Source organism: Acanthochromis polyacanthus, chromosome 21 (assembly GCF_021347895.1).
Source record: "Acanthochromis polyacanthus isolate Apoly-LR-REF ecotype Palm Island chromosome 21, KAUST_Apoly_ChrSc, whole genome shotgun sequence".
Lineage (NCBI taxonomy): Eukaryota > Metazoa > Chordata > Actinopteri > Pomacentridae > Acanthochromis > Acanthochromis polyacanthus.
Genome location: NC_067133.1, coordinates 16,973,132 through 16,986,858, shown reverse-complemented (window position 1 = coordinate 16,986,858; position 13,727 = coordinate 16,973,132). Strand labels below are relative to the sequence as shown.

Genomic DNA, 13,727 nt, shown 5'->3' with positions numbered 1-13,727 from the left:
ACCCAACCAGCACACCACGGCAAAGAAGAGTGCGCTGGCCACCACAGACTGGTAGAAGGTCTTCAGGAGCCTGCTGCAGACGCCAAACGACCTGAGTCTCCTCAGGAAGAACAACCTGCTCTGTCCCTTCCTGAATAAGGCGTCCGTGTTGTGAGACAGTCCAATTTATTGTTGATCTGGACCCCAAGGTACCGATATGAGTCCACCCTCTCCACTTCCTCCCCCTGGATGATGATGGGGGCAAGGGACCTCCTGCTCCTCTGGTAGTCCACAACCACCTCTTTGGTTTTGCTGATGTTGAGCTTCAGGTTGTTGCTGTCACACCACGTGACGAAGCTCTCAATCAGTCCTCTATACTCCCCCTCGTCATCATCAGTAATGCATCCAACAATGGAGGAGTCGTCGGAAAAATTCTGGAGGTGACAGGAACCAGAGTTGAACCGGAAATCAGAGGTGAAGAGGGTGAAGAGGAAGGGTGCCAGGACGGTTCCTTGGGGTAATCCTGTGCTGCTTGTAACCACCTTAGAGATGCAGCCGTCCACCCTGACATACTGCGGCCGGCCTGTGAGGTAGTCTAGGATCCAAGCTGTGGTGTCGGGGTGCAGTTGCATCTCCAGCAGCTTCTCCCCCAGGAGGCAGGGCCTGATGGTGTTGAAGGCACTGGAGAAGTCAAAGAACATGACTCTCACAGTGCCCCCAGGCCTCTCCAGATGTGACAGGGCCCTGTGGGTGAGGAAGATGATAGCATCCTCCACACTGATGTGCTGCTGGTATGCAAACTGCAGGGGGTCCAAGAAAGCAGACAGCAGAGTCCTCAGGTGTTGAAGAACCAGCCTCTCAAAGGTCTTCACTAGTCACTAATGAAGTCTTAGCTGTATTTCGGTGGCCTGTAAACGACAGCGCACAACACCGTGGGTGCAGAGCTCAGTTCAAATAAGTTCATTTCAAAGCTGACATATGATGCAGTGGGTATGAGCTGCTTGCACTTAAAATTACTTTTAAAGACTGTTGCAAGTCCCCCTCCACGGTCCGAAATTCTCGGGGAGTTAAAATGCAAACAGCCAGGCGGAAAAAGTTCATGGAAAACACTCAACTCACCCACAGCCAACCATGTTTCGGTTATGAAGAGAAATCCAATTGCTGTGACTCGAATAAATACTTCAGGATAAAAGTTTTATTTGCTAGCGATCTAGTGTTCACCAGGGCAAACCGAGCAGGAGGAGCAGGGGAGTTAGCTGTCAGTGGACTCTTAGCTATCGGCTGGAGATTCAGGTGGTTCACAGAGTTTGCAGCTGGCAGGCAGCGAGTTGAAAATCCTTCGTCCAGACCGACCACTGGAACCAAACAGGGGCCAATCGGGTCCAGAGTACGCCACGAAGCGAAGCGGTGATATGCCGGTCCGATCCGTTGGAGCGCCTTAGCAGAAAGAGCCAGCCAAGCCTTCAGTTTCACCAGCCAGCCTCCACGCTTACCCCGGCGCCTGCGGTTTGGTTTACGGGGCGTGTGGAGCACACCCCCGGCACAGGTAAGCTGGTATCCCACAAAAAAGCGGTGGGCAGACGGTTTTGTGCCCATCATGTTCAAATGACACCAAATCTCCAAATGAGGGTCGCAGATCAAGTAATGTTTGGCGGCCATAAACCAGCAGAGAGTTGACATTTACAGTGACAACCAGTAAGACTAGCAAAAATACAAGAAAAGTGCGCAGAGACAGACGACAAGCCACACACACCGGCACCATCTTGGCCCAGCAGGCAGCTGACATAGCCTTCACTTGTTGTCATAGTTACAGTGACGCCATGTCGCCACCTCACAATGATACAGAAATCTTTAACAAATCCGTGGACCCAGACGATAAGCTGCATCACTGCCAAAAGCTAATCACTTAGTCTTTGCGTAATTTCCGACCTTCCCTGAAAATTTAATCAAAATCCATTAGCCCATTTTTGAGTAATGTTGCTGACAGACAGACAGAAGTACAGCGATCATCACATAACTCTGCTGTTTCTTGTCAGAGTAATAATAAAAGTGCAATTGGTCTTAAAGTGTAAAGACAGTAAAGTAAAGGAGATAACAATCAAGCATTAGTTACATATACAGAAGAAGCCTCACAACCTGTGCATGTATCTTGGAATTTTAACCCTAATTTAAAAAACAAGACCGAACTGTATCAGTTCACTGTTGATTAATTTGAATACAAAATCAGTAAAACGTTTCAGTAACAGCAGCAAGAAACATACCTAAATGATGTACTTCTGACAGCTGTCGATCCCAACATGAATCAGGTCAGCAGCAGCAGCTCTTACTGCTTCAGGTCTTCTTCTCACTTTCATCTTTCACCAGTTCCTTAATCTATTTCCTCTTGAAACTTTCTAAGAAGCTGTTGCTCCACAACATGTTTAAAGTTAGCAGTGAAAAAGATCCCAGAAGTCTCTGCCGCATGATGTTTACACTTTGATTTTTCCCTTATAGATCATGCAGCTCCTAAAAAAACGCATTGTTGAAGGAAATTTCCGTGCAGTGCAGCCATACTCGGATGTTACACTTCTAGGTCAAACTAGAATGCAATTGTAGAAAAAGACCCATATATAGAAAACAATGTTCTGAGTATACAACCAAAACGATGATAATTACAATTTCATTTTATGAAAAATGTAAAATAAAGGTAAAAGAAGCATGCAAGTCTCCTATTTGGGTTGAATGTTGGGGGCTAAAGCAAAGTCCATTCAAGCACATGCATCCACATTTCTAGCATTAATGCTGAACTTGGAGCCGCAGCAGAAATTCTTTGTTTCCAAATGAACAGAAATGACATCTAAGCACTAAAAACACACACGAGAGCACATACGCTCACACATAACACCTACACATTATGCCCACATTCTAACAGTGGGTGCTTTGTTATCAACATGAAAGGAAATCCAACTAAATCGGCGACAGCACCAAACAAGTGCAACATATTTAATTGCTGTATACTATCAGGAACCAGAACAATGTGTGTTATTTACATAAAACCTCCTCAGAGATGAAAATATCAGTGCAGCAACAGAGAACAAACATGATATTACCTTATGGTGTTAAACTTTGAAATAAATACAGAACAAGCTATTCTTCGTTTTGCAATTTGAGAGAAATCAAACAAATTATTAGTCTTATAGCACACAAAGACTAAAACAGGAATAAGTATAAAATCGGAAAAAGTGCAGCTCAACTAGAAATCTTCGGAAAGCAGCTTTGAAAATCTTACATGTTTGACATATTTTAAATTCACTCCATTTGCTAGCAGGACAGTAAAATAGAAGATATCACCCTTTATGTGACTGCAGGCAAAAAAAAAACCAGAAATACTGCTTCATAATCAGGCTTATGTATGGGATTCAAGTTAGAACTTTGTAAAGAAGAATTTTCTGCAAAATTTGCTTGCATTTACATGTAAATTTTTTTTGCTATTGTTCAGTTGAATTTCCCAATTCTGAGCAGATTTTATCCATATTGATTTATCACATCATGGACATTTGTGTTCATTTTTCCCCATTAAATACAAAAGTCCCAAAAAAAGAGCTACCACGGAATTAAAACGCCATGTGTCCCAGAAGAACGTCAGTTTTCAAATTAGATTTAATGCTCTGAATGGTGAATTCTGGCTCCACCATTTACTTTGTTTTCACGTTGGCTACACTGACATGTGGATGGCATTTAACCTTTCATCTTGAAAGTCCCATTGGATGATAATGGCCGACATAACAGGCCTTTTACTCCACATAATGTCTGCTGGAACTGTTTAAGTGACAGAATCAATCAGTCTTCAATGAGTCTAATGTGCTAAAGAGTTGTATGAACAATAGAAGGGGCAAGGCAACAGAAGAAAAGCAGTCCTTTTGCTCCAGTGGTCAATGACAAATAGATGATTCCTCCAGGTAGATTTTTTTTTTTTTTTTACTTCGGCTGCATTGATTTGGCTTCATCGGGTGGATGTCACACATGCACTGAACAATGCTCAATGACTTTGCTATCCTATTCCCATTTAAATTGCCTCTACGTTTCCTTTCTGACACCTGTTTAAATCAATGCCTTCCTCTGCAGGTCATGGGCTGAATGTACTAAGGCGCACACCAGCCGCCTCTCAAATCCACTAAAATCAACACAATAATTGAAATATTTTCAAGCTGATTACACCGAAGCCCAGGGCTTGGCTGGTTGCTAAGAGTACGCTCCCTAGTTGCTAGGGGGAGTAAATCATCTTGCATTATTTGATTTTTGTTACTGATATGAAACTGCTAGTCCCTCGATTAAATGTCTCACAGTCAAACACCTAGGGGATGGACGGGAGAGGAAAAAATAAAATAGTCACTGCGAACCTGCAAAATAGCATCTCTAACTTCTCTTTTCCGTGGGGCTTCGACACAAATCTATCTGCTTGTTTATGTTTGTTGCTGCTGAAATAAACAAAGCTCCAGTTTGGCTCTCATTGAGGAAAAACAGAGGAGACAGCAAAATACCCAGGAAATCCCACATCGCACGCAGGTTTGGTAAGATCATGAGTAATCTCTGTCTCTTTTATCAAAACAGATTGCATAGTCAAGGCCGTGATTTTTTATTTTTTTTGTTTAGCAGCAATCTCAGTGCAATTTGGGAAGTAACAGTCTTATAAATAGCCAGTCAAACGCCGAAAAAGGCAAATATTGACTGAATAATATGCTGTCAAAGGAAATCACTTGGACTTGCTCAGTGACACAACTTATGGAAGATGTTCTCTTCTTTGCAGCAGACATCTTAATCATTATAGTCTGTCGGAAATGTGAAATCTCTTCCCAGGAACACCTGCGTTGGTTACAACAAGCTCCAGTGCATTTATTTCCTCCTTCCTTCAATGTGAATAAAGAGGCGACTGCTGCACTACACTCTTGGATCTGATGCTCGCTGATTACAACTGGACCTACACTCTCATTCCATTTAATATTAATACTGCATTGAGGAGGATTTTCTCCAAAGACTTGTCAGACATTGAGGGCTGCTCCAGCCGGCCTTGTCAAATGAGATCAGTGCTCACCATAATGGTGAGGTCAAGTGGAGGGGCAGCCTCTCAACTCCATAACAGCCTGACAGCGAGCGTTATATTATGCTCAGTAAGTATAGAGCACATACGTAGTCCTGCAAACTACAGATGCTACTTGATGCACGTCCAAGGTGTGTCGAATCATTAAAAAAGTGCCAAAGTAATCCTCCAAATGGGTTTCAGTTGGATTCGTTAATCTACTTATGCAACATTAGATTCTATCTATCAAAGGACTAAACTCCCGTGAAGAGAATACAAGCCATTTAACAGTATTCCTTGACCTCGGCTATGAGCTGGCCCCTCATGTTGTCGTCCTGCAGCCAATAGGAAAAAAGCTGCCTGACAGCTCGGCTTAAAGGAGGGCGAGCTGTGATCAGAACCTGGCTGCTAAGTCCTTTCATTAGCAGGCCATCAGGTCTGGCTCGCAGTAGTTGGATCGATAAAGCCCTCTTTTTTTTATTTTATTTACCAACTAGCGCATTTCTTGTAGCTGAGTTGTCTTTAAACTGTGCCGCTGTTTAACTGCTTTATTCAGCCTCTGTATGAGACCATCTGGTCCCCTGTCCTGTAAGTCTCTTCTAAAGCCCAGGCCTGACAAGCAAGAGATATGTCAATGCAGTCCTCAGCACAAAGCAACATCTGCCATGCCTGACGCCCACTATTGTATGGCCATTTAATCTGTCCCCCTCCTCCCCTTAACGGCACACAACAGTTCCTGGTATTATGTTTTGCCACTCAATTAGCATTATCATCCCGCTGAAATAGAAGCCAATTTACCTTTAATGACGTGATTGTTAGATGAGTGACAGCAGTCGGCGCTGCCACTATCGCTCGATAAACGGAGGCCTGCCCCTGTTTTCCTGACTGGTCGTGCCGAGGGCTGGGAAGTCAGAGCCAGCCAATCGCGATGGCCTGACTTCACCCCTTCACCACCAACATTGTTTCCTCCGGTTCATAGAGGCAGTGTGCTGGAAAATTGAGTCCAGATTCATTAGGTTTTCAGTGTGCCGCTCGAGTCAGTTAAATTGATACATTTCCTAACAAAATTGAAGTGCTTTTGTGGTGCCTGCGGATGGCTGGTGACCCCACTCGGCCCACTGAGCAGCCGAAGCAAGCTGATGGATCCATTAGACCGCTTAGACTGCTTATTCCTCTCTCTCCATCTCTGACTGACACTGTAAATCTGAACCAATTTCAGACTCTAATCACCATTACAAACCCCTTCCACTGTCCATTTGTTACTCTGCAATTCGAATACACTACCTAGATTGGTTCAGAAATACCAGTTTAGAGGGGCCCTCCTGCTTTCCCATGGTTAAATGGCTCATGACTGGTCCCTTTTCTCAGCTGAAGCAGAAAAGCAGTGGCTACTGGAGGAGGAGGAGGAGGAGAAGGAGGTGGAAAAGGAAGAGGAGAGGGGGAGGGAAATAACATACAGTGAAACAAAGGGCCTTGAACAATTCCCAAAAGATAAACTGGAATTAAGAAAAATGATAGATAAATGAATAAATACGAGGAAAAAATGGGGAGTGTGAAATTCAGCGAGATGACAGACAGGTCTCAAGGCCACACTGCCGGCTGTGGTAGAAGGGTGTCCCTTGAATAACAATCACTGTTACACCTCCAAAACATTTCCTCATCCACTAGCCATTTTTACCCAAGCTTTTATCTGCTCAGTCAACCGCACAGCACTAGCGAAGCGGCTGGAGGATATTATTTCCCTGTTGGCCCCAGTCATATAACTCTGCTTAATATGCACTCTATAATTTAAGAAACTCGAATTATAACCCCGAATACGCCTTGCTTTATATTATCTATCTAACCTTCAACTTTGTTCAACTTTGAATTAGTGACTCTGAACATTTACACATAACAGGTAAAAAAAAAAAAGCTCGAAAAAAAAAAAAAGTCTGAAAGTAAAGCCCCGCATGCATTATTTATGCCCTTAAATCATAGCAGTTCAATTGAAGGGCTTATATTGAAAACCGGCGAGCTCACCCGTCAGTCTCTACATCTAATTAACTGCTGCACCTCATATCCTCTAAGTGCAGTGGAAACACATTTTAATTGATATTGAGATGTTTATGCCCTTAGAAAGTAATTAAGATTTTCAATTAATCCTGTCTTATTTCTGGACATCTTGGTTCGGTGTCCTTGAGCGTCCAGCGATTAATTCCCCAAACCTTCACCAAATGAGGGAACTTCAATTACTCTGTACTGAATCACAACCCTGTGAGTGACCTCATCCAAGGCTGCATCATCATTTAAATTAAAGGCAATACAAACCCAATTAAATCATATAAGGCCAGCGAAATCACCAGGAGCTGCATGGATGTTGGGTATATCCCACACATGGTGGAGGGAGGAATTTATGTCTAGTAGGGGTGGGAAGACTGGCTGTAATGAAAACAGCTGCTTTTAGGTCATCAGTAGTCCTATAGAAATCAATTAAAACAGCCTTTTCTCAGAAAGTTATCTTCCCTTTGGGGTTAAAAAAGGCCGTCTGTGCCATTTACACTGGCCTTTTCCCACTCCCCCGTGTCTCTATTTGCTTGTTTATTATATTACGTTCAAACATGCACCACACTGCGCTGCAAAAGTGTTTGCTCGCCGATAGCAGAAGAGGAGACACACTTTATCAATCAACTCCAAAAAAACATTTGTTTCCGCTTCCCAGATACACCCACACTGATATGGGTAAAAGGTAAAGGCTGATATGAAAACCTAATCCATCTGCTACAGTATTTTTATACCTTTGGAATTACATCTCCCCAAACCTCAAATGTGTACATACAATATGACAACACTCTGACTGTCCAAGCCTCTATTGTCATGCCAAGAATAAATAATAATTTCTCCTTGCTGCCCTTGCAGTGCTGCGTTGCTCACACATAGAATCACCTGCCCATCTAGGCAACAAAAAGCTTGCTTAGGGATTATGGTGACATAATCTTAGCAGTGGCCTGTGAGTCGGGGGCTGAATGGGTTTGAACCCTCTATGCCACGCTGAGATAACATTTGTCACCGGGGTTCCTGGGTGCCCTATTCATAGATTAGTGGACTGTCGCCTTTTCAGAATGTGAAATGGCTTTGGCACTGCTGCATGTTTATTTTCAAAACCTATGCCTCCGAGGATGAGGAGAGCATCTTGTCCTCGTCTTGAGAGCACAACCGCTTGGCCTCATCCACGCACACAGAAATCAGCGGCCTCTGTTGTCTATGTGGATCTGTGAGGGCAGCGAACACGGGGGAATACTGTTACATCTTGTTGTTGCTCAGCGGTTCTCCTGAGATAATACATGATACGTCTGGTAGGAATAGTGTTAAAATGGCACATTTTTAACACAAAACCAGCCTGCTTTATTTTCTTTTATGTTTGCCTTTTTTTATTGCTCTGAACCATGCAAGCAAGAACAAAGCAAAGCTCTGTTAAAGCAATATTTTGAAGTCGTGTAGAAAGCATTTACTTGCAAAGAGAGCTAAATAGACACATTGATATATATTTTTTATGGCTGTCCACTAAACATGAAGCTATAATCCATTAGCTTAGCTTATAGCAAACACTGGAAACAAGCAGAAACAGCTGATCTGGCTGTTCAAAAGTAAAGAAAAATCTCACACATATGTCATATTTCTTTAAATCTGTACACAAATCTAAAGGTCAAAATGTCAACATGCTCCTGAGATGTTTAGATTTTATAAATAAACTGCAGATGGTACCTTTAATCTGGAAGATTAGCTGTTTTAGTCTTTATTCTAAGCTAAGCTAACTGCTACCTGCATCCGCTTCATATTTAATAGACAGATATTAGAGTTTGCTATTCATCCTTTCTGGCAGAAAGAAGAAAAGATCATTTCCCATAATGTGTAATTATTCCTTTAAGCAATGAACTTTAAATTTGCTACGCATCAAACCAGCATCAAGTCATTGTGAGCCACGAGTGATTGGTTCCTTAGTCATTTATTCCCCTGAAATTCATTCAACAAAAGATTTGGAGATGTTCAGTGCTGCTGCATCTCTGCTGTCCCTCTCTAAACATCCACAGTGTATTATTTGAGCACGCTTCAAGGGGTCTTTAATCAGCCTGAGCGGTCCCCACAGTTAGCATTTAAAGCGAATCTTTGCATCACAAAAGGGTGGGATGTGTAAATGAGATGTGACATTTTATTTGTGCGGGGCTATGCGGCAAATAAATAAATATCAGGCCATGACAGACAGAGACTGCTGGGAAAATCTCCTCTACATTGCAGTCGCTGGTTAACTGTCACACCATTAAATTGTCTTTCACGTTGACATGTTGCCTTCCGATTGGTTAGCAGATGTAAAAAAGAGGGAACACTTGCCAAACAGTTTCCAAGAGCATGAAATTGATATTGTGAATCATATGTGACAGAGACTCTTCTGCCCTATAATTGATCTACATTAAGGCTACAAGGCTTCAGCCTGTGATTGGAAAGCGAGGCACATCATGAGACTCTGTGTTTCCCCAGCTGGCAGCCAGAGGAGTTTATTCTTGCACTGGAAAGATTACATCTTCAATTTTACCTGGGGTGTATAGACCTCAGTGGGCCAGCAGATATCTCTCTATAAGTGGGACCTTACTTATTGCTCTTTCAAGTGGTAGATCTATCCATTCACTCTAATTAAATTGAGCTTTTTAATCTGGTTCTTCTAATCCAGAGTCAAGTGTGTTGGGACTTGGATGATGTGATTTGAAAGGGAATACTCTTGATTCACTGAAACACTGTTATCTCCTCTCCACTATTGAAATAAATTTGAAAATGAGGTTTGTGCACTTAAGCACCACACACTCAGATGACCTGAGCCGGCTGCTTTGGCGTACAATGTGTTCCACGTAAAGCAGACGGATATAATGGAAAGTAAAAGCCTTCAATAAGCAGCTGCCATTTCTTTGAACCGAAATGAAATTACAGGAGATGGATCAACAGTAAGGCCACTTTAAATTTTTAGTTATTTATCTAAGATGACATTATCGCGTTGCTTAAATCTTATTACAGCCAGATAGGTGAACATGTACAATCAAAATTTCCGGCTGGCCAATTAATTTCAGTGCCAAAGCCTTTGGGGAGAATGTTGAGAAAATAAATAGATAAATGAGTTGGATCTGGAAGTTGAAAATGACCTCTCTTGGCAATCCCAAGGTCCATCTGTCTAAAGGTAAGCCCTCAATCTGAAAAGCAGCAAAGCATCCATTGCTCCACTGTATAACCTCTCTGCTGGGGGAATTCATGCAGTTTGGTCTTTAAGATCCAGATCAGGACGAGGCTTGATAAAGCTTGTTCTAGCTGGGTATCCAGAGATAGGGGTCTTACCTACGAGTCATTTTCAGCATGATCACCCTTATCTGTGTTGAGCTGGGCTCCTCTGCCTACTCGGGGCCCTCTGTTTAACCCTGGCCCTCACATGGCTTCACCACCAAACACAAAAGACACTCGCAGCCAAAGATGCTTGTTTGTTAGGGATTAAAGGTATTTTCCCTGCCTCTGTTGCAGCATCCGCATTTGGCAACAGCGGCCCTCTAATTCAGGTCATGGCGCCATCGCTCTCATCAACAAACTGTAGGCCACTTTCCAAGTTACACTGGCTCACATGGAACTGTGCAAATCATTTTGGACAAATATCAGTAGTAGCCAACTGCCCCGGTGAGAAAAAGAAAATGATATAAATTAAATAACAAAAGTTTAACGGCAGATATTCAGTCGTGATGTATGTCAAAATCATGAGAAAATGAAACAATCGAGGTTGAGATCGAAGCCATGGGAGAAAAGTTGCAGGGATATAAAATAATGGGACAATGAAAATATTTTATGCAATAAACCTCAGAGAGCAGAGTTCCATAATTTATGTCTGCCGAGATAAAAGTAATCCACAACACAGAAACTAAAGAGCTGATCTCATAATGGATATTTTAATCAAGTCCCTCAAAAAGAAAGAAGAGTCTATTAAATTCCAATTTTAATTTATGAATAAAGAAAAGATTTAGCTCCTCTGTGAAATTGCAAAAAGGCGGCCAACAAGATGCTGTGCAGGACTGCATTTAACTTATTTTTATATTACATGCATTTTGTGTTTTTTCATAAAATACATGTATTTATTTGTTGATCCACCATCATCTGCTGTTATGCAAGGAAGGAATGACTGATGAAGTGGAGCCTCTGGAGTTAAAAAAAAAAAAAAAAAGCTTTCCAAAAAGGGTTTTCATCATTGTATGAAAGGTGCTATATAAATAAATAACGTTGAATATTTCATGGAGGGTTGAGAGACTCAACGTGGCATGCTATAGGTTGAAGTGTTGTCTCTATGGTAACAATATATCAGGTATATTTACATCTCTTCCTCATGGGAGCGTGCATGCACGTAGGGCTACCATCCCCGAAAGGAATATCACTGTAAACTAATCATGAAGCTCTGACATCGCCTCTCATGTCTACGTGTCCCAGAGCGGATACTCTCCTCCAGACTAATTGCTGAAGTTAGCCGCACCGTGCGCATCCGCCGAGACACCCCTCCACATGACTTCACCATTTTATTAACATTTATGATTAAAAAAAGGGGGGAAAAAAGAATCATCATCTCAGGTTTTCGCCACACTCATCTGGCAAAGTCAGCGGGGGATCTCATTTTAGGCCTTTATTTGGATAACAGACAAACCACAATTCAGCAGCCCTGATTCCATCCATTTAGGCTAACATACATTACCGCTCAAATAGCCTAAATGGATGTCTAAACGGCAGCTCGTAAACAAACAGCAGCGGGGTGGGAATGATCTTTGCTATAGAGCAAACCGTGGCACTCTGGGGGGTTGCGGATGGAATCTCTCCATAGTGACAGGATGTGATCAGAGATGTCCCTGCTGAAATCTACCCAGGTTACATGATACCCAAAGCAAAGGAGTTAAAGACAAAAAAAAAAAAAAAAAACCAACAGAAAAAACTGTGGCTGTTGACCTCAAATGCACGTACCTTACACAAACACACACACATACACAAAGCAATTCTGGCAAAAGATGTAACCAAGGCAAGACCTTGGAGAAAAGAAGGAAGAAGGTAGAAATAGCAAAGAGAGGAGGGAGGGATGGAACGTACGTGAGGCCAAGAGGGAAGAAATAAATAGGAAGATGGGGCTAAAAAGAAGGGAAATGACAGAAGAAGGAAAGGAAGTATTGGGGTCACGCTGATGGGCACTGAATTGTGTTGTGAATTGAATGAACTATCTTTAAAAGACTACTGTGTATTTTCCCTTTATTGAGAGAATAGCCATATTAACATCCTGTTCTCTTTGCGGAGTCAAAGCCATATCCGATGATGATTGGGTTTGGGAAACGCTCTGATGGAAAAATAGAGCCCATTGCATCCACATCACCATCTCACACCACATTGGCATATGCGGCTCACTGCCTCCCACTTTTGGCCAAAATTGAAGAGCTTGCACAGAGGAAAATAAATAGATGGTTGAATAGCAATGGCCTCTGCCACTGAACCTTTTATCAGTGGGAATCTAACAGCCGTGCCGTTTCAGAATTTCAGTTTAGCTTCCGATTACGGTATGTCCCGGCATTTTATTCCCTACATCTCTATGCTTCATAGCCTTCAAACACTTCTCGGTAACTGCCTATTATCCAACAGTTCCACTTCACTGACCCTGCCAATAAAACTTTTCATATCCTTATAAATGAACTCAATTGCCGTGTTCTAAACATTTACACTGCACTAACAGATCATCTCCACACCTTGGAATTGGCTAAATTCCCTTTTCCTTATGAATATATAGGAGGAGATTAGAGATATGATAGCTTTTCAGATTGCTGCACCCAGTGAAATTAGTTTAGTGAGCATTTACAGACTAAATTGGAACCATTAAATAGCGGATTGAATTGATGGCACATTCATTGTCTCTCCATCGGTATCACTGTAAAATCAATTAGCCGTCACTTTTCCATTCTCAATAAAGTATGATTGTCAGCTACGGATGAATAAAGAAGACCCTGACAGCCACTCAGACCAGAACACCATGTGAAAACAAATCTGTGTGCGGGCCAGGAGCTGGCAAATATGATCTGTAATTGTGCAAAAAGGCACAATTGTCTTCATCAAAAGACCACTATGCATAGGACGGGCCATTAGGTTAAAAATGTAGCACATCAAAGTGATATCGAGCACGTGAAAAACTGCAATCATCGTAAGGATATGTAAGGAATTGATTCTTTATACGAATTTTATTTATAAATGCTACTTTTTGTCACTGTCGTGTAATTTGGATGGTTTCAGCAGCAAAAGCATGGCAGCTTTGCAAAGCTGTGACGGATGAACACATACTTGTTTAATACAAGTTATTTCAAGATATCAGCTCACTCATTATTGGTTTTCGACGCAGTAAAGTTATCATGCATTTTTCTAGTTGCAAGGGAAAATATTACACCACAGATGCACACATAACAATATCCAATGCTGATTTTCTATCACGTGATATTCCACCTTCTTGTTTTCTTCATCAATGCGGAGTCGTTTGCTTAACCAAACACTCTGTTTGTAGCATGCATTCATTGTTAGTCAGCTGTTCAGTTTTAGTTGCAAATCAAACAGCATTATGTCTGTCAATTTGCCAGAGGCACTGCTAAGTGTCCTCTGAGATCGAGACTTTCATCTAATT

At 42.1% G+C, this 13,727-nt stretch overlaps 1 protein-coding gene across 1 annotated transcript in view; it reads right to left on the bottom strand.

The window, feature by feature from the left end:
• micall2a (mical-like 2a) overlaps positions 1–13,727 on the bottom strand; it is a 90,454-nt gene that overhangs the window by 9,629 nt on the left and 67,098 nt on the right. The window lies entirely within an intron of this gene.